A 21,564-nucleotide genomic window follows, 5' to 3' on the forward strand; every position below is an offset into this window, starting at 1 on the left:
AACCCTTTAGCACAGTGCCTTGTAGGAAGTAAACACTCAACAAATGGTAGCTATTATTATTTGCAAAGTGGGAATAACAATGCCCACTCCAGCACAGAGTTGGATTAAATAAATCGTATTAAATTTAAATAAGATGGCAAACATTCAAGTGTTTGCAAATTTAAAGGCTGTTGTACATCACGTATTCATTCATTTAACAAATAGCAGTAAGCCTGCTCAGCCTGCTGCAAGGAGATCAAGGACACATAAGACAAAGCCCTCAGAATCCAGGAAGGGAGATAAAATTCACATACATGTCCAAGGCTGCAGAGAGGGAAAGATGACTTCCTGTATGGGCGGAACTTTTTACTCACTGGTGCTATGTGAACCCTGAAGTGTGAGCTCTGTTGTGGTGGATGAGACAGGACTCTGGAGGAGAAGAGAGTAGGAAGGTATTCCAGGCAACAGAGAGACTCATGTGAGCAATGGGACCATACACAGGGTGTTAGGGGAACAGAAAATGATCTAGATTATGGAACATGGGGTGCCACTTTACGAGACAGTAGGTAGAAATGCAGGCTCTGGAACCTGCCTTCTGAAATTCAGTCCTAACTCTACCATCTCCTAGCTGTGTGACCTTGAGTATATTTCTTAACCTTTCTGTGCCTCAATGTCCTCAACTATAAAATGGAGATGATGATAATAGTATCTACCTTATGAAGTTGGTGTGAGGATTAAATGAGATAATACATACTCTTGGAGCTGTGCAGTGGGGCACAGTCTAAGAGCTTAGTTATTTCTTACTGTGGTTGGAGGGGAAGAGCAGAAAGAAAAAGAAAAGCTCAGGAAGCAGGCAGGGGCAGAATGAATGCCAGGTTCAGGAATTGTCCTTCCTGCCGCGGGTGGGGACCTGTCAAAGGTAATTGAACAAGAGAGTGACATGATCCAAGTTTCTTGCTTAGAAGATGAGTCAGCCAGCAATGTTCAGAGTAAGCCAGCTCAGGGAGAGAGGAGAGGTGGCTCCGCTGCCCCGCCTGTGGCTGAGATGGCCTAGGCATGGTCAGGCAGGGATCCTGGAGAAGGAGCCAGAGCCCCTCAGAGGCCTCCCACCAGGCCACGGTCACTGAACCTGCTGCTGGAGCCAGGCAGGGAGGGGCCTCTGAAGAGCCCAGATAGTCATTCATCCCAGAGTGTCTGTGGCCACCATTCTTTACAGTGAGCCTAAAGCCCAGTTCTTCATAACCAACACTCAGTTTTCCCTGAAGATATTTACTATTAGATAATAATGACAGCTAATGTTTATTGAGTACTTCCTGCCAGCCAGGAATTGTTCTAAGTACTCACAGTATTAACTCTTTTAATCCTCACAACAACCCTAGGAGGTAGAATTGACTCTTATACTCCCCACTTGACAGAGGAGGAAACTGAGGCACAGACGTTCAGTCACTTGCTCAGAGTCACACAGCTAATGAGCAGCAGAGCAGGGATCCAAACCCTGGTCTAAGGCTGCCTTTTCATGTCTTCTACTCCTTGTCAGTTCATGTTTGTCAGGCAGAAAAATACCTTGTCTAATGTTACCCTGCGACGAATGTCTCTAGTCAGGAGACTTCTCCTGGGGGAGAGGTCATGAGCCCCCTTGGGCTGGCATCACAAGGTAAACATGCTTGGGTGAGGAAATGAGGCCTTTCCCTCCCTCCTGCTTACCTCCCTTTCTCCAGTACACTCCCAACTCTACCTCCAAAGTCTGCTCTGAGGACAGAGCCTGAGGCCCCTTGAAAGCAAGGTCTGTGTCTTTTTCACCCCTTTACCTACCCCCACCCGCCCTTCCGTAAAGCCCAGCAGAAGACCAGGTTCAAGGTAGGGCCTTAAGTTCAGCTGAGTTGATTTGAATGAACTCATCCATCCTGAGATGTAATTGACTGATAAGATGTTAATGACACCACTCCCGGGGGCTGGGCATTTTAATATGGGCTAAAGTACAGGTTTGCTTGCCCCAAAGGAATGAAGGTTTGATTGTGGAATGATGGGCCTCAGTCAGCAGGGAGGCTTCAGGGGTCAGTAGGAAAGGGGTTCGGGTGACAGAGGCCCTCTCTGGCTCCCAGATACCATACTCCACCTAAGCAGCCACCATTCTGTCTCTGCCTTGCCAAGTGCTTCAAACTCAACATACTTCTCAGGTCCTAATACACATGAGACCCATGCTAGTCCCTGAGGAGGCCAGGAAGTTGGTAGAAAGGCCCAGCACTGGCCCAGAGAGTTGTGGAAGCCAGGCTGGGCCAGGCTGGGCCACACTGGGTCTGAATCTGTGTAAACACCATGAGGCCTGGGGTAGGGATGATAGGGCGAGTGGAGCCTGAGTCATTCACTCCTCCATGGCTCACAGGCACACTGTGGGCTCCAGGTTCATGCTGGATGCCCCAGGAAAGTGCAGGTGTGCCCCAGTGGAGTCAGCTCAGAGGAGCCAAAGAGCTGCAGGGGACCTCAGGAACCACCTGCCACCACTCCTGTGAGTCAACCCAGAGATGAAGGTGGCTGCTTCCCAACATGGCAAATGAAATGAAACAGAGTATGACATGAAACCTTCTCAAAGCAACAGGGGGAAAAGACCTAAGCCCCCATCATGGGGAGGGGACAGCACATCATCTGAGGACCTCATTTCTGCAGGCCCCTGACCTTTGCTCCCCACTGCCACGTCTTCCTCTGACCCAGGGTGAGGCCTCTGCATCTGAGCCTTCCCTGAGACCTGTCGTTCCTCTTTTTAGTTGCTCTGGGGCTAGGGGACATGCCCCACTGCTTCCTTCCTCCACACCACACTTCAGCACATCGAGACATCCACCCAGGGGTAACGAACAAGGAAGCTGGGGCAGAGGAGGCCTCATGTCCACAGAAGGTTCTAGAAGGCTCCTTAGGTGTGAAGACTTTCCATAGGCACAAGAGAAAAGGCTGTCCCTGCAATGACCCTGGAGAGTTGGCCTCAGGTCGTGTTTAAAGGCCTGCTTCAGCCAACAGGATTCAGAGTTCACCGTATGTGATCGGGGCATGTCTGGCTCCCCACCCTAGGCCCACTGAAGCCCTTCCTTTCTTCAGGGACAAGATAGGAGAGGAAAGTAAGTTCCTAATATGGGTTGCTAAAGTAAGACCCTTTATAACCTCATAATCAGAAGGAACAAAGGAGTTTCCTTATACAGCCACCATTTACAGTCAGGGGAACTTCTTTAATTTCATTTTTTTCAGGGCACTGAAATGGATTTTGCTGCTGTATGGAACAGTAAAACTCCATTATGACAAACTGCATTATAGAGAAGCATTCAGTGATAATAGAGAGATTTCCATGTCCCGGCAGACGGCCTGTGGAAACAGGGCTCCGTGAGTGGGGTCGGACACAAACCTTGCACCGCAGCCTCTTCTAGTCCCTCTCTCTGCCTCCAGCGTACCATACGTCCCTTCAAAGGAGAGAAATGCTTTGCGTTTGCTTTGCTGCCTCTGTATGAGGAGGTATGGGATGGGTGAGGAGGTGTAGGGTGGGTGAGGATGGGCAGGGGACAAGGGGCTAAAGAGAGAGAAACAAAGGAATACAGTGTGGGGAAGAAAGCTGGTCTGGAACTGAGGCTTATAGATTGTTAGTTTGGCATCAGTAACAGCCCCTCGGGACCTTGGCTCTGGAGGGCTACTTGGAAATCAATCATTTAGGGCAGTGATTTTCAAACTGCAAATGATGCTGTATTATGGGTTGTTGGATTAATCTAGTAGGTCATACCTCTGGCTTTTTAAAATTAAAAAAAAAGAATAGAAAATAACATGCATCATATGTAGTTAGAGTACTGTTCAATATAACTTTTATTTCAGGTTTTCACATGCAGATGTATATCCTGATCATGAAGGAAAATGTCATAGCAGGTTAGAGTTGGGAAAACTTTGGGGAACACTGGTCTTGTCTCTCAATACCTGCATTTTCATTTTAAGAACACTGAGGTACAGAGAGGGAAAGCCACTTGTCCAAAGTCAGCCAACTCATGAAACACATCCAGGACATGAGGCCTGGCTTCCAGGCCAGACCTCATTCACCCAGCGGTTTCCCACATCAGATCCTTCCTGTGGAGGGCCGCTGAAGTGTACATATGGCTCTCCATCAAAGCAACCTGCTCTAGGCCTTGGGTGAGTGACTTAACCCTATGACTCTCAGTTTTCTCATGTCTAAAATGGGCCCATATCTACCCAGCAAGGTCATTATGAGGATAGTGAGTGAGATTACAAAAAACTCATGCCTGGCACATGGGAGGTACTCAGAGTGTGCTGTTTGCCTTACTTTCTCCTTCCCAGATACCTGGAGCTTCTCCCTTTACCTGGGGTAAAATACATAGATATATATTACAATTCCCCTAACCTGTGCCTCGACACAAGCAAACATCCCAGAGAGAAGACAGTGACCTCTGCCTGTCTGCACGCACTTCCTACCTTGTCAGTCATGTTCCAGCATTGCTTTGAGCCTGCTGCTTCCCTGCTGAGGCTCATCTTGAGGCTCAGCTTCAACTCATCTTGAGGCTCAGCTTCAACTCATCTTGAGTTCCTGCAGATAAGGAATGGGATAACTGGTAATGTAGGTGGGTTGAAAATACCCAAAATGACTAACATTTTGATCACTCCCTGGCACCATTGTGGAAGTTGTACCTGTATTCTTACCTGCAGAGAAAAATGATGGCTCAGATCTCATGCCCAAAATCTTCTCACATTCTATGACCCTATGCTAAGGCTCTGTGTGTTGGAATCTTCTCCGAGTAGGCTATGCAAGGGGATGGTGCATAATTTTGTGAGAAACAAATGCTTTTTAGGGACTGTTTTAATTTCAACTCACTTGGAACACCCCCAGGTCCCCAAACCATTGTGATGAGGACCTGTTTTCTTCCCCTGGCTTCCTCTAATGCATAGACCAACACTGTCCTATAGAAATATCACGCCAGCCACATACTGACTTTAAAATTTTCCTCATAGTCACATGACAAAATAAAAAGAAATAGTTAACATTAATCTTTGTGATGTATTTTAACTCAGTAGATCGAACATATCATTTCAGCATGTAACTCATATGAAAAGTATTAATGCCATATCTATCTCTTTTTTTTTTTTTTTTGGTAGTAAGTCTTTAAAATCCAGTGTCTGTCTTCCACTCACAGTTCTTCTCAGTTTGAGCAGCCACATTTCAAGGGCTTAATAGCCTCACGTGGCTGATGGCTTCCAGGTCGCACAGCACAAGCAGAGTCTTCTGCACATGGTAGGAGTTCAAAACATTTTGTGGAACTTAATTTGATGCTGGGTCCCTGTTGAACTTCAGGAGGCACATTGAGATCTGAGGATTGGGAACTGAAGGAAAAGATGGGAGACGGGCCTGATGGTGGTATTGTAAAGAAGTCACTCAGAATGAGAAAAGCTGCAGCCTTTAAAACAGTCCAGAACTGCTTCCCCTTCACGGGCTACATCAGACTTGTCTGTTGGTCCTGACATGGATGGTTCAACAGGTGTCAGGAACCAGAAAACCTGAGTGCAGGGAGCAGACTCGATGCCCTGTGCAGAATGGTCATCGGGCCAGTTGCAGGATTTGAGCCATGCTAAGCCTCCCTGGAAGTTTGGCTGTTGACTGGTTGGGGACAGAGATGGCCTCCTGATGTCTCATTTTCATCACAGGTAGGGTTTCCACTCCCCTTCTTGAAGATTGGCATCAAGAAAAAACAAATTTTAGCTTTTGTTGTTCATCCATTGCAAGGAATGTACCCTAGGTAATGGGAGAAGCTCCATGGTGTCTTTGCAGGGAGAGCTGTATGGCCGCCCAGTGTGAGGCTCCCAGGGAAATTTCAGTGATGCTTGATGAGAGAGATTAAACCAGGGGCAAATGAGGAAAGAACGCACAAATCTCGAGTGGGGAGAAAAGGCAGGAAGCATGTGGGCTCACCTGGGCTCTCTGGAGTGGCAGGGGCAGAGGGAGAAAGATGAGCAGGTGGGCAGCCAGGCCCAGGAGAAGCCTGGGGCCCTGGGGTTGCCCAGGCCTCACTGTGTGCAGCCCTGGCGGGACCAGCCAAGCTCACCGTGGCTGGTATGTCAGGACAACTCAATTCACATCACGTGGTGCCACATCAGCCACAAACCCATGTAATATATCCTGTGTGAGGGCGCTTCAGAGCTTGAAGGGAAAGTGCAGAGACCATTCCTTCCTTTACAGATGCAGGAACGTAGCCCACAGAGGTGAAACGGCTTGTCAAGGCCAGGCAAGGAGAGACGGGTTAGATGGGAAACAGAACGATGCCTGGGAATTGGAGATTCCAGGTGCCTGCTCCTTCTGTCGTGTATATTCATTAGAGTGCTGTTTGTGGCTCTCTTAGCTTCGCCTTAATGAGAGTCAGTACATGAAAAATGTGGGCTTACACTGGGACCTACAGAGAAAAAAGGATGTGAAATGGAAGGGTGCAAGTGAACACCCAAATCCTGTGTCGCTTGCGGGTGACTTGAATCTGGCAGGGTGCTGTCTGCGCTCAGACATCTAGAGTCACACACAGGTCTGTCCAGGTACTAGAGAGGTCGGAAACAGGAATCAAGACGGTGCGGGCTGAGGTGCCTGAAGTGTTAAGGGTGACAGCAGGCTGGCTCAGAAGCCCTTGTACCCCATGCAGGGCTGATCCCATCGGAGCAGTCATCCCCTGGCTGATGGAGACACTGAATGTCAGTCCACCACCAGCATGCCCCAAAGACCCCATTCTACTGTCAGGGGCTTGCCAGTGTGTGGTAAGGTCAGCTCCCTGTGCCTGAGAAGCAGTGGCGTCGTTAGCACAGCCTCGTGTGCTGCTGTCAGAGGAGTGGAAGGCTGAGGAGGTGGCTCCCCATGCCCTGCAGTCCCTGGACACTCGTCCGCTGGCCCACGGACTAGCCATTCTTGCCTGCTGAGGTGCTACTGCTCAGTCCCCCAGGAAGTGGAACCATGTCCCCCTTCCCCAACTCCCCTGTAGCAGCACAGGAAGCAGGTCCTGGAGGCCACATCATGCCCCACGAAGTGGAATGGCAGCACCACAAGGGCCCAAGGGCACCACTGGTCTGTCGAGTGGGCTGAAGCCTTCCCCTTCCCCTTTGTGAGGGCACTTCCGCTGAGAGTGTGGGTCCGGAGGGGCTCTAAGGGGTGAACTGGCTGCCTTCTCCTTGGGCCATTGTGGCCCCTAAAGCCCAGCCAGCTTCATACTCTGTGCTTTGGCGTGGAGGTGCTGACACAGCCAGGAGGGGACGGGTTAGGAGGTGAGGTGGCCAGCACCCCGCTATCCCACTGCAGCTGAGTTTGTCTCCTTCAAAGAGGTGACTCTGGACCCATTTATTCTGACCCTTTGTTCTGTAAGATTCTTTGAATCTCTGAGATGGGATCATGGGTGCCTCCCTATCCAGAATGGGTACTACTTCAAAAAATTGGGTATAAATGTTTTATTTCACGTATTCAACAAATATTTGGTGCCTACTATGTGCAAGAGACCCTGTGTTGGGTACGGTGGACCCCACAATAAGGGTGATGAATCATGACTTACCTGTGGTTGAAATGAAAAGCGCCACTGGCACCTTGGCATCCGGCCATACTTCATACGTTGATGCATGTGTGATCCCAAGCAGGGCAGATAGCATTCTGAGGCCTCAGTTTCCCTGTCTGTAAAATTGGAATAATTAACCTTTAAGTTCACTCCAGCTCTAGAAGTTCTATAATTCCCTGTAGCAATTCCACTCCTAGGCATATACCCAAAATAAATGAAAATGGGTACATCAACATTCACAGCAGCACTATTCACAATAGTCAAAACCAGACCAAATGTCCATCAGTGAATGAAGGAATGAACAAATTGTGATATATGCATTCAATGGAATATTATTCAGCCATTAAAAAGGAATGAAGCACTAAACATGCTGTAACGTTGATGTACCTGGAAAACATCATGCTAGTGAAAGAAGCCAGACACAAAAGGTTACATGTTGTATAATTTCATGGGCTCCATGGATCAAGAGGACAGTCCATCATTTAGTTGAACTAAGCTCCTGCCAAGCCCAGAGCCCCTCACCCTGCGACCTGCATATGGGGTTCTTGCACCTTCTCTGCTTTGGAAATTAGTGGCTCTCTCTACCACTCTGGTGTGAGAATGCAGGTTCTCCTGTAGCTTTCACTTGGTCGGGGCAGTGCTCACCACAACCCTTAGAGCCCCCAAGCATCTCACGACTGCTCCCCGGTATACCCAACTCGCTCTTCTCATGCTGGGCCTGCTGCACCGATGCCCTCAAGGCTGACCTGCTGCTGCCCTTGGAGTGGGGGCCAAGGTGCCAGTACCAAGGTTGAGGGTGCCCTGCCCACCCCTAAGACATGCCCTCAGGGGCAGCAGAGGTGGGGTCGCACCATGTTCTCTGCAGAGTCAGACAGCTGTACTTTCCCACCTTCATGCTTCCACCAAAGGAGCCTTGCATGTGTGTCTCGGAGATGTTAGAAACACAGAGACTTTGGATTTTCCTGGGCTCTCTCCCAGTAGGATCCCTTCCATTGTACAAGCCCTGATATATTGCAGGAGTTTGAGAATTATGTGTTGTATAACTGAATGAGTGAATGAATGAATGGGTATTGGAATTACACAAGATAAGCCAGAGGGCCATCTTAGTGACAAAATCCAGCTAGCCCCAAATCTCCCATCACCTCCAGCCCTGAGGGGTCTGAGGCTCTAGCTTCTGGCCTTCGACTCCCATCTGCCTTGGGGAGAGTCATGGTGCGGGGACAGCTTGCTCCTTCTTGCAACAGATGCTTGGCTGCCTGCCCCCCAGACTCTCCTTGATGTGCCCTGGCCCCCTCTAATTCTATGTAGACATAGCTTAAACTCAAGCTGGAGCCCAGCCAGGTGAGCTGGGGAGTCTAAGGGACTGAAAGAGCTTCGTGGTGGGTCCTCCCCAGCACCTTACCCCTATAACCAGGGAACCAGCAGGCCTGAGTCCTGCCCCTGCCTGCTGAGAGGTGGTGATGATAAGACCCAACTCAGATGGTGAGGACGAGGTGACACAATGCCTGGGCACTCATGGAGTGTTCATCAAATTTCGCTGCCACCACATTCAGTGGTTGTATCTTTGGGGGTTCACTTTCCCCAACTTCCACTTGTGCATCTATGACTGGGAGCAACTGTCCTCTTTGGTGACCTTCCGTGTGCCCTGACTGTACTTTGTCACTTCACTTCTCTGTTCATTCATTCAACAAGTGTCTTAAGCAGCTCCACCACGCCAGGCCCTATACTAAGCTCAGACTCGCCAAGTTGGGTGGGGTGTGCCCCACACGCCCTTCCTCGATTCCTGGGTTTATGTGTTTATTGCAGGGATTCTCAATGACAGGGAGTTTGGGGTGTGAGCATATTGGGGGCGTTCCATATTGAATCACCACCAGTAGGGTGTTTTTAAGCACCACCCCCATCTCACCCTCTTCACTGCCACCTCCACTCACATAGTTACCTTGTGTATGTGTGGAGAATATTTAAGTTTCAAGTATACCATACATTATTACTTTATAGTCACCATGATCTTTATTAGGTCTCCAGAACTTACTCATAACTGGAAATTTGTACCCTCTAGCCAACATCTTATTTCCTCCACCCCACCCCACAGGATTTTCTGATTTTTTAAGAGCGCCTGTATTGCCTTTAGAATAAGAAAAAACAGTAGAGGAGGAAATGCTTTTTTTTTCCCCATATAACAATATTTCATGCATTTCTTTCTATTCTGTTCCTGTGACCTTTGCTGGAAGGGAACTTAGGTGTTGTCTTGGCCAAGTTCAGAAACGTGTAGGAAGTTAAGGAGAAGTGTTCAAGCCAGGTTAGTACTTAATTGAAGCTTCTTCCTTGATTTAATTAGATTTGTTGGAAAAGGGATCATGGTCAGGGCCTTGAACAGGGTGTAGGGAGTGCATTCTCCTGCAATCCCATGAGTTCTCCGCAGAGCAGTGCATTTTGGGACCCCTGGCTCCAACATGCAAATCCAGAGGGTTCCCTGTGGAGCCCTTGTAGTAGCTGTCCCAAGGGCTCCGTGGGTCGAGAGGACAAAGCTCATCAGTAATTTGAACTAGGCTCCTGCGAAGCCCAGAGCCCCTCACCCTGCTCCCTGCCTATGGAGTTCTTACATCCTCTCTGCTCTGGAAATTAGTTGTGTGGGCAACCACTCAACCACAATCTCAGGCTGGCAAGGTGCTTGGAAAGCAGAGAATATTTGGGGTCAGTGTACTAGATATTTAAAAATTGCTTTTCTATTTGGGATCAGTGTCCTAGATATAGCCTGGATATAGAACTGCTGGCGGCCTTCTGCCCATTGGAAACCCCCCACTCCCCTCCTCCTCCCCTCCTCTGGGCACCCGGCACTTCCCGTTTTTCTTTTCTAGGTTCTTACCACATTAAACCTTGTGGTTATTTATGAAGAACCTGTTGCAACTATAAGACTGTCAATGCCTTTCTTCACTCTTTGAGTTTCAGTCTCCTCATAAATAAATTTGAAAGACTGATTAGCTGCCACCTAGCATTGCTGTGAAAACTAAAGTCAGGTCACAGGAGTAAAGTGCCTCACAAGGCACTAAGAACATAGAAGCAGCTCATTTAGTGGGGCCCCATTATCGTCTGCCTTGGGGACAAGAAACAAGTTTATTTTTCATTCCTGTAGCACCTTGCCCAGAGCCCGTCCCATAGAAGGTGTTCATTCCATAGGCATTTGCTGAATTTGCCTGAGCAGGCGCTGGGGAGGAACGAGTTAAGGGAGGGTGAAGTGAGGGAGCAAACATTTCTTTGGCACCCAGTAGTGTGTGCCAAGAGGCGCTCTCTTAGGTGCACGTAGATGGATTATATGTTCAGCCTGAGAGCAGAGCTGGGAGCTCCTAGGAGAGCGGGTTTGGGAGGATGGGACGTCTTCAACTGTGTTTCTGATTTCTGCACGTGCTGGGAGATTAGTGGACAGAGCAGGTGGGGCCTCTGAAGGCCCCTCTGTTTAACCTGAACACTCTCCCTTTCAGCTGCAGGGAGGACTACACTGACCTGTGTCGGGTCATTGCTCCCTTTCCACCTGGGGAGAGGTAGAAAGGAGTCACCTACCCCTCCTCCACCTGGAAACAGGCCTGAGAGTTCTTGGTCTTCTGCAGCTTCCAGGGAAGCCCTCAGATGCCATCCTGGGAGTGGGGAGGCAGGAGGGGGAATCAATCAACCCAAAACTGTAATCGCTGAGCCGATGATCTCAGCCAAGCCCTCAGTGAGGGAAGAAGGCCTGCTCTGTGCTTCCTGGAACTCCAGGCATCAAACAGATCATGTGGAGGTTCTAGCATGCTCTTCCTCTCCGGGCTGGCTGTTGCCATTTCCGTCTGGCTTCTCCTTGTTGGGCACTGGGCTCGAAGCTGTCTGTCGCATCACCAGTCTCTCCGGGTAAGAATGGGAAGAGCTGCAGCTAAGACTGGAGAGCTTGTGTTCTTTCTCTCTCATAGAACAGGAAGGGCATTTGGGAGGGGAGAAATGACCAGGTGGCAGCCAGTATGTCTTGAGGAGCTCTTGGGCAGTGTCATCTCCCCAGCACATGGATGGAGCTCAAATGCATACCTCGTCATGCTAATGCTGGTAGCACTGGGGGTGGGAGAGGCAGAGTTGAGAAAACGCACGGAGGCCTGTCTCCTGGGGACGTTGTCAGATGCCTCTTTTCTCTCCTTGTACCTTGTGCCACCTCCCTCTTCTCTGCGCCCTTCCGTAGATGACCTATTTCGATGCTGGCAAAGATGTGAGTTCAATTAACTAGAGGAGTCAAAGGATCAAGGGAAATTTGAGAATTCAAAAACAGAAGGTGCCAGTATGTTAATAAGTATGTGACCCATCACAAAAACATCACTGAATGGAAAGGACCCTGGACAGCAGGAGAGCTGGGTGTCCGTCCCTTTGAGCCAAGCATCCTTGATCCTGCTATTTTCCCTCTGTGTTTGCCAGGCTACAGAGCTCTGGAACCATCCAGCTAAAAAATGCTTTGATTTCTGTTTTCTATGCTTGGCCATAGAGAGCACCTTTGAGAAGAGGCCCTTACTCTTCTCTTCATCCCGTCACTGGAGAGCTTGTAGGGGCTGGAAACACCGGGTCACTCTGTCCCAGGGTTCTGTCTGCAGTTGGCCTGAGGGTATCATGAAAGTCCTCCTTTTCACACAAGCAAGGTGCGAGGACGCAGCCTCGGCACACAGCTGCCCACACAGGGCTGCGTGGTTCTGGGCTGCTGGGCTCTCTCTGATGGGTCCCTTGGTGCCCAGTGGTGCTCATTATTCCTCTGATAGTTCCCTGCTGAGCACCTGCTGTGTGCCAGGCCCGAGGGCCACGGACACAGGGGAGGTCCCTGCTCCTCACATGCGAAGGGCTGTGTTATGTGAAGGAAAAAGCAATATCTCAGGAATGACCATACCCCCAACCCTGGGTGGAGGGTGACCTTAGAAAAGGTCATAATGGGCCAGGCACGGTGGCTCATACCTGTAATCCCAGAACTTTGGGAGGCCGAGGCGGCAGATCACCTGAGGTCAGGAGTTCGAGACCAGCCTGACCAATATGGTGAAACCCTGTTTCCACTAAAAATACAAAAATTAGCCAGACATGGTGGTGGGTGCCTGTAGTCCCAGCTACTCAGGAGGCTGAGGCAGGAGAATTGCTTGAACCCAGGAAGTGAAGATAAGAGTGAGCAGAGATCGTGCCACTGCACTCCAGCCTGGGCGGTAGAGTGGGACTCTGTCTCAAAAATGAAAAGCTTGTAATGAGGACTGAATACCCACTGCAGACCCGACTGGGGCCTGAGGGGCAGGAACAGGGTCTTTGCCCTGAGGAGTTGTATTTTTGGGGAAGTCTGCAGGAGACAAATCAGAGTGAGGAGAGAAAAGAGAACTGAGGAGAGGGGGTACAGCCTCGTGCAGGAACTCAGGGAGCAAGGGCTGAAATGCCTACCCCAGGTCTCTCCTGGTAGCCGCCAGCCACAGGACAACCTGGCCCTTAAAGAGAGGGGTTGCAGAGCCTGGGCGGAGGCCAGCCTGCCAGCCACAGCCAGACTTAGCCCTGGAAATAAGGAATGGTGAGGTGTCCTTGGGTGGAGGGAGAGGGAGGGCAGGGGAAGGAGAAGAAGAGGCCGAGGGAGGAGCAGAGCCTTCTCCCTGTTGAGACTCAGGGCCTGTTTTAATCCTTTGGCCCAGAAGAGCAGCTGCTGGGAGCCTGTCCGTACCTGCCCGCAGCCCTGCGCCTGTCCCAGCCCCGGGGACTCTTCGGTTCGCATTGTTTCCTGCACCCCACACCCAAGCCCGCGAATAAAGACCGCCACCCCCTGCCCACTGCTGCCCGCCTTCCCCGCCTGGGTGACTCAGGCCGGGCGCCTAGTGGCAGCAGCTCTGCTCGCCTGGCCCCGCTCCGCTGCCTACATCTGTTCCTGATTTGCCGAGCACAGCCAGTAGCCCTTCATGTCTCTGTGACCTAAATGAGGGTGGGGTTTCTTTCCCCTAGACTTAAAAAAATAATCTGCACACCCCCTGCGGTGTACGGATTATTATAGTGTCTGCTTGCTTAGAGGGGACAAGAAAGAGAGCGAAGTCGGACAAGTCCAGTTTAATTGCGACGTGCAGCTGCCGAGGTCTCCTGTCCACTCTGGCCAGTTCTGAGCCAAACCAGTTTTCCAGGGCCAAACTGGGCCTGGTTTCCACATTGGTTCCTGTCAGGAAGCTCCTCCGCCCAGTATGTGCTGTTAAATAGGATCCCGTTCATTCCTTTTCCTCTTATAAACTTCCCTTTCAGGTCATCCTAAGGGAGAGTGGGGCTGTGGCCTGGAGGGGGAAGGGAACTCCAGGCTGCATTCCCAAAAGGGAAGTGACTCTGTGAGGGAGGCCAGCAGGGGACTGGCTAGGGTCAAACATCTGGGGTCCCAGCCCAAGGACAAAGCGGAGAGCGTCTTCCCCCTCCCCATTAGTGCCGGCTGCCTCCCCCATCACAGGCGGTTCTCAGCGCCACCTTTCCTCCGTTCCCCACAGGGAGGTGGGATTGAAGGAGCAATGGGAAAAGCATCCCATCCTAAAAATATCTCCCACCTTCTCCCCTCCTAAAAATATCTCCGCCACAAACTTCCCACAGAGCGTGAAACTCTACCTTCCCCATTTCAGTCTTTGCTTGTTTGCTTGTTGCAAGCACCCGGGGGAGACACTGTGAAGCTTGGCCTGCTGCCCCTGTGTCTGTCTGTTGAGTCTCAGGGAGCTGGCGACCCTCCTTCAGGAGCAGGACATGGAAAGGAGGCTGCAGATCGGCCTGGGAAAGGTGAGCTGGGGTTGGCACCTGAGGCCAACCTGGCCAATGGATGCAGCCACCCAGGGAGAAGTGGGGAAGGGTGAGAGGTCAGAGGATTCTCCTGGCCCTGGGCTCCAGGCTTCATAGGCATCATCTCATTTAACCCTTGACGACTCCCTTTTGTAGCATGGATATTTTTACCCCCGTTTGGGGTCCTCTTACCCCATTTTACAGATGATAAACTTGAAATTCAGAGAAGCAAAGTGTCAACTCCGTTTCACACAGCTAGGACTAGAAATCATGGCTGTCAGTTTCCAATAGTCAATGCTTTCCTCATACCCTGTGCAGCCTCAAAGAGACAGTCATTCTTTGTCCATCCATTCATTCATTCATTTGTGGTAAAATTATACATAACACAAGATTCACCATTTAGATATATAATTCAGTACCATTAAGTGTATGTTCACAGTATAATACAAACATCACCACTAGCCATCTCCAGAACTTCTTTAGTATCCCAAATAAAACTCTGTTCCCATTAAATACGAACTCCCTACACCTCCCTCCCCCCGTTTCTGAGTAACCACCATTCTACCATCTCTATGAATTGGACTATTCCAGGTACTTCACGTAAGCGGAATCAGCGTCTGTCCTTTTATACCTGACACGCCTGATATCCTCCAGGTTCACCCACGTGGTAGCAGGTGTTGGAATTTCCTTCCTTTTTAAGGCTGAATGATGTTCTGTTACGTGTATACATCACCTTTGGTTTCCCCATTCGTCCACTGATGGACTTTGGGTTGTTACCATCTTTGAGCTAGTAAGAATAATGCTATGAATATGGTTGTACAAATATCTGTTTGAGTCCTTGCTTCTAATTTATTTTGGTTATGTACTCAAACGTAGAATTGCTGGATCATATGGTAATCCCACGTCTGATTTTTTGAGGAACCTCCCTAGTGTTTGCCACAGCAGCTGCAGCGTTTTATATTCCTACCAGCCGGGCACAAGGGTTCCAGTTTCTCTACATCCTCAGCAATGCTTGTTATGTAGTTTGTTTGACAGTAGCCCTCCTAATGGATATGAGATGGTATTTCATTGTAGTTTTGATTTACACTTCCCTAATAGATAGTGATGTTGAGTATCTGTTCATGTGCTTACTGGCCATCTGTATGTCTTCTTTAGAGAAAAGTCTGTTGAAGTGCTTTAACCAGTTTTGAGTGGAGTTGTTGGGGTTTTTCTGTTGTTGAGTTATCGATGCTTCTTTACTCAAAATTACAAATGACCAGTGTTTTAGATACTCTAATGTCATCATTATGTTCCTAAAGAGGACCCTTGGGTAATCACAATACCCCCCGGATCTGCTAAATAGTACCTGTGGTGGTACCTTTGTGTAAAGTATGTTCTATTGCATCTGAAGTCTCTGGAAATCCATAGCTGTTGTGAAACTGTCATTCATCATACACATATTAAGTTCCTCCTATGTACTAGGCACTGCGCTATAGATATGAAAAGCAGTATGGCATGCTCCTTCCCCTTCAGAACCTTAGACTCTGCTGGGGAAAAGTGGATACAACCTGAAGTGATTTCTGAACCTGAAATCTCAACGTGTGATCTGACGAGAATTTTTGCTGCGTTGGGCTGGGTTTTGAGATTGGCTGGGACCACAGGGGCCGGTCAGTGGGGAAAGGGAGGGAAACCCAGCCTCAAAAGGAAGCTAAGGAAAGGATCAGAGCAGAAACATGGGAAGGGCAGGATGGGGTGGGCTGGATCTATAGTTTCTTCTTGTACTAAAGAATGGCATGTTTGCATTCCCTCCCACAACAGGCACAGATGCCTATCACTCTTAGTGGCTTTACTGGGCTTCTAGTCCCTGCAGATGTTTGAGGAAGCAATGAATGGGGAGTGTAGATGCAAACTATGGCCTCCTTGGCACTATTTCAGATGGGGGATTTCCCTCCTCTAGGAGAACCCTGTGCTGGAAAAGGCGTGGCACTCACAGTGAAATGGAGCAAGCTCTTCCCAGCTTTGCTGAGGCCCTCAGCAAATATCCACTGAGATGAGGGTAGTCTTCCTCCCCTTCTTTCTCCTGCTCCTCTTGACCTGGACCAGCAAGGTAGCACCAATCCTTTTCTCCAGATGGCACCATTGGATGGCAGTATCTGAATGGCTTTCATAGCTGAAGACCAGAGACCAGCCTACAGCTGGGATTCAGGGTACAAAGCTTTGGTGAGGATGACTCGAGATAGGGCAGGCAGTCACCCTCCAGGACGCCATGGCCTAAAGCATTTCACTCCTCAGTCACTAGGCTGTGAAGTCATTGTGGCTGACACTTTTATTCTCTGCTATGTGTTTAGCAATGCCGGGCACACAGACCTGCTTAACATGCTTTTGCTGAGTGAATGAAGGGATAAGTCCCTTTCTGCCTTTTTGATACTCACTTTGGTGCCGCTCGAGGTCACAGAGACCTACACTTGACTTCTGGCTCTGCCACACAAGAGCACGGATGCTTGAGGTGAGTTACTTCAGCTCTGTGAGCCTCAGTAGCCTCACCTGTGAAACACGCTGGTGATTCCAGGAATCTTGCCAGGCCCCATGGACAGCATGTGCATAACGAGCCTAGCCCTTCCCTCTTCTCCCTCTCCAGGGGCCAGGCCTGACTCCCCTGAAGCCATTTCCCTACCATTTTGCTCCCTAAGCCTGTTACCAGATCTTCTTTCTGATCTACGACCGTGGCTCAAATCCTGCCCTTCATCCTTGCCTTTCTTTCTCAAAGACGAAAACACCCTTCCTCTGTTCCACTCGCAGTGCAGTGAGGAGGCTTATACTCCAGCGGTTAAGAGCATAGCCCTGGAATTGGAAGGAACAGGGTCTAAGATGATGTAGATATAGCACAAGGCCTTGCTTCTGGTAACAGAAGCTCCAAATACATGGGGAGGGGGTGGGAGAGGATAGAGGAGCCCGACTTGCTTTCTTGGACTTCTGTTGAACCACAAAGTGCAGATGTCTTGGGCATGTTTTATGAGCTCTCAAGCTCTCACAGCTTCCTGCCACATGCCCAGCCTGTCCTCTGTCTGCTCACAGTCTAGGGGAAGACAGAAGAAAGGGAGAAACAACTCAAGGACCACATGAGGCAGCTCTCTGGGCTTGACTGTAAATCTGGTCAGGAGTAGTGATAAGAGACAGCAGAGGGAAGAGAAGCATCGAGAGATCTTTCAAAGGGAGAGGGTGTCAGCTGGACCATGGAGAATGCCTAGGAGATCAAACAACAAGGAAGGGAAGGGCATTTTCCGACCGTGGTGAGAATTGAGAAAGGTGAGAGGCGTGCCACCCACAGGAACACCTGGACAAGGGTGGGCCCAGTGACTGTGGGACACTGTGCTCATTGATTCAGTCAATCCAGCAACAGAAATGCATGAGCACCTACTCTGTGCCCTGCCCTGGCTGCCATGGGCCGGGGATGCCAAGGTGGTGGGAGGCCGCATGTACCCTCCAGGAGCGGAAGCGACCTACCTGGCAGGTGCTGCGTGCCCTTAGTGGAGACTGGGAGGATGCTGAGTTCATCTCGCTCTATAAGCTCTGGAAAGAGCTTGATCTCTTCCCAAATCATGGGGCCCTGCTGGTTTCTCCCGCTGCGATGTCCTTGGCCCCCTCCTGAGAGGAGACAGTATATTCTGGCCCCCAAGTTCTGACCATAATGCTGTGCACATTGTGAAAGTGAAAAGGGCCTTGAGAGATGGTCCATGCTCAGAACTCTCAAACTTTGGAGAGCAGCTGATCAATGTGCTGGGGAGCTTGTTAAGTCTGGAGATGCCAGGAGCCCACCCAAAGGTTCTGATTCATAGGTCCTGGGTGGGACCAGGGAATTTGCATTTCTAGTAAGCTCCAAAGTGACTTGTTTCCTCTGGGCAGCCATGCTCCTCAGCCTGGGTTGCACATGGGGAGGCCTGGGGAGTTTTTAAACACTTATGCCCAGGCCCCATTCCCAGAGAGTCTAATTCAGCTTGTCTGGGGTTGTGGTCTAGATGCTGGTGGTTTTGTTCTTGTTGTTGTTGTTGTTGAACAGCTTATGAGGTGTCTGATGTGCAGCCTGGGTTAAGACTTACAAGGCTCAAGATTGAGTGCCACTGACTTCATTTAACCAAGTTGTATTAGTCAGATTTCTCCAGAGAAGCAGAACCAATAGGATGGAGAGGTGGAAAGGTGGAGAGGGAGGGAGGGAGAGAGGAGAGGAGAGAGAGGAGAGAGAGAGAGAGAGAGGAGGGGGGGGGGAGAGAGAGAGAGAGAGAGAGATTGATTAATTTTACAGAATTGGCTCATGTGATTGTAAGGGCTGGCAAGCCCAAAATCTACAGGGCAGGCTAGCAGACTAAAGACCTAGGGGAGAGTTGATGTTGCAGCTTGGGTCTGGGCACAGAGTTACCTTTTCCTCTGGGGACCTCAGTCTTCTTTTCTTAAGGCCTTCAACTGATTGGATGAGGCCCACCTACATTCTGAAAGGTCATCTGCTTTACTGAAAGTCTACTGATTTAAATGTTAATATTCTCTAAAGGTAATTTACAACTCCCTCTATTTCTACTTGACCCAGTATCTGGATACCATGGCCTAGCCAAGTTGATATGTAAGATTAACCATTGTACACCTGATTTTACAAATAAGGAAAATAGAGAAGTGGTCAACAACTCATCTGGAGTTTCATAGCTGGTTCCTCCATTGCAGTTTTATTTATCATGGACTTGTAGATTATAAAACCGTGAAGCAATCTTCAAGGTAAAATGCAGCTCCTTCACTTACAGAAGGAAGCTATGACCCCAGGAGGCTAACCACCTTTTCCAAATCATGCATTTTGGCAGGGAATAGAGCTAGGTCTTAAACCCAAGACTCCTGACATCTAGCGGAACGTCCCTCCACTCTACTCCAAATGGCAGCACAGTGAGAGCTTAAGGAGAAGTGTCTTTTCCTGAACCTGTGAACATGCCCAGCATTGCTCAGGCCTGTAGACTTGCATTTGAAGATCTCAGGAACAGGGGAGGGGGAAGCTATAAATTGACTCAGCCTCTAAGTAGAGGGAAGAGTTGGGAGGCCTCCCAGCAGCTGCCGGCTCCCTGGATTTCTATCCAGGTCCCGTTGTTATCTATAATTTTGTGGCTGCTTCATCTTTGCTTGCATTTGCACACTTAATGCCATAATCTACAGATATGGTCTTATGGTCTCTGCATGCTCGCCTCTTGCTTAGCATTAAATATGGCTTGTGAAATATATTTCACTTTAAATCAAAGCCCAGTTATAATGGTTGATCTTGTTAGAAACACATCACCCCCACCTCCACCCCCCAGGGCTTGGCAGCACCCACATCCATGGGGTGTACAGATCCTCTGAAAAATGCATGTGATGTTAGCCAGAGATTGTGATCCAAAGAGTCTGGCTGAGGCAGGCTGAGGGCAGATGGGGGCTCTGGAGATAGGGCCGCAAACCAAGGTTGGTGGAGCCGAGGTGGGCACTAGCCCAGGCCGCAGGGATGCCAGCAAGGATTATGGGGCCTCAGGAGGTGAACAGCACGGAAGCCGAAGGTTAGGAGACAATGCCCGGCTGGCAGATGAAGGAGAGAGCAGATTCCATATGGCAGAGACAGAAGACCTCCAAATGGGTGGGCTTCCTCATACAAGAAGCTTCCATGCACTGCCTACTGGGGCTGGATCCAGAACTTGTTGGGAAGGAGGAAGAGGGGCGAGCAGAGGGCAGAGCTGGCAAGTCCCAACCCTGAGCTAATTCCAGGGAGAGGGGTGGATTGGAAGATGAGCTGCCCCACTCTGCCCCCTCATTTCTGTTAACAGAAAGCATACATCCTCTGATAAGTCCACTTCTCCAAGGGCCCTAGAGGGAAACTGCGTGGTATAGCAGAGGAGGCCCTGGGATGCCACAGCTACCTGTGTGACCTCATGGAGACTGCTTCACACCAGAGCCAAGGAAAGAGGTCAGACCTCCAGGCTTATATCCCAGAGGGCTCTGTCCTCTGGTCCAGAGCTTCCCACCAGTGACTTTGCCTCTTCACCCCTCTTGTCAACTGAACAGCCCAGCACCCTCCTAAGAGCCCTCCAGTTCCTTTGTGCCATGAAAATATTGTTTCTCTGCAAATTCCATGACTGAAAAAGTTTGGAAAGCATGACTCTACCCCAGTATTCCCTGAAGGTGTGCTTGCCACACCAGTTCTGCAGGATATTAAAAGGTGTTAGGCAAAGCAGAAAGATTAAACAAGTTCGAGAAATGCAGAGTTCAACAAAGTTAAACAGGTTTCTTTACTATGGGCTTCCTCAGGCGTGTGTGTGTGTGTGTGTGTGTGTGTGTGTGTGTGTGTGTGTGTGACAGAGAGAGAGAGAGAGAGAAACAGAGACAGAGATTGATTCATTGTGAATCTCCGGCAGGGCTCTGGTATTCAGATATACCCAACATTTATGTCATTCAAAGTTCATACTTGCAAATAAGCAACACAAACTGCCGCTGCTAACTGTCACTCACTTAAGATTCAAGGTCCTGGCAGCAGGGTCCAGCCAGCTGGACCTAGCACTGTGTGCAAATGTGCTCACTGCCGGGAGTGAGTGGAAGGAGGCCCCTCTTCCTCAGTGGGAGGCAGAGTCCTGCTTCCTACCATCAAACTCTCCCCACGGGCCTCTCCAAACCAAAAGGACATATTAGACGTTTGGCAGTTAAAGTCTGTGACTGCAGAGTCCTTTCCTTGAAGGGAGCGGTGGGAGCCTAGGGGCGCCCTGAAGAAGGGAGGCAGTGTTTCCAGAAGCCCTCTGTGGGCTTTGTTGCTTTGTTCCAGGCCATCGCCTGCCATTTTCCTCTAGAGCAGAACTTCTAGGGTCCACCTTAGCTTACATCCTTCTCCCAGGCGGACCTTCCCTGCCTTGGGACCACCTTCTTTCTTCTCCCTGTTCCTATTACCATTCTGCTTGTTTTATTTTTTGAGACAGTCTCACTATTGCCACCCAGCTTCCCCTAATGGGAATTTCTGGTGGTTGGAATGGCAAGCTGGGTGGCATCACATCAGGTTGGTAGAAGAGACATACTTTGGAATGGGCAGAGCTTAGTGGGGTACCCTCCAGTAACCCCATCCAGCAGCTGCCTATGCATGGAGCCAACCCTGCTTCTGTTTCCCAGTGGATTGGGGCCGCCTTCTCATTCTTAATGGTCATATTGCTCAAATTTCCAGGATAATTATCCAACTTTGTGTTGACAATGACTCAGAAAGACCTGCTTAGGAGGAGGACTAGATTGCCAGAGATAAAAATCA

The 21,564-nt window shown here is 49.7% G+C and overlaps 1 protein-coding gene across 6 annotated transcripts in view; it reads left to right on the plus strand.

Moving 5' to 3' along the window:
- ZBTB7C (zinc finger and BTB domain containing 7C) overlaps positions 1-21,564 on the plus strand; it is a 372,622-nt gene that overhangs the window by 316,160 nt on the left and 34,898 nt on the right. Inside the window, exon 1 of one of the 6 annotated variants that reach the window (XM_064379206.1) lies at positions 11,355-11,414. The exons of the other annotated variants lie outside the window; for them this stretch is intronic. The gene's annotated coding sequence lies outside the window, so the exon portion shown is untranslated. Of the gene's footprint in view, positions 1-11,354; positions 11,415-21,564 lie in introns of those variants that run through there. 6 annotated transcript variants of the gene reach the window in all.

Source organism: Aotus nancymaae, unplaced genomic scaffold (assembly GCF_030222135.1).
Source record: "Aotus nancymaae isolate 86718 unplaced genomic scaffold, 86718_ANA_hifiasm-v0.15.2.pri h1tg000020l, whole genome shotgun sequence".
Taxonomy (NCBI): Eukaryota; Metazoa; Chordata; class Mammalia; order Primates; family Aotidae; genus Aotus; species Aotus nancymaae.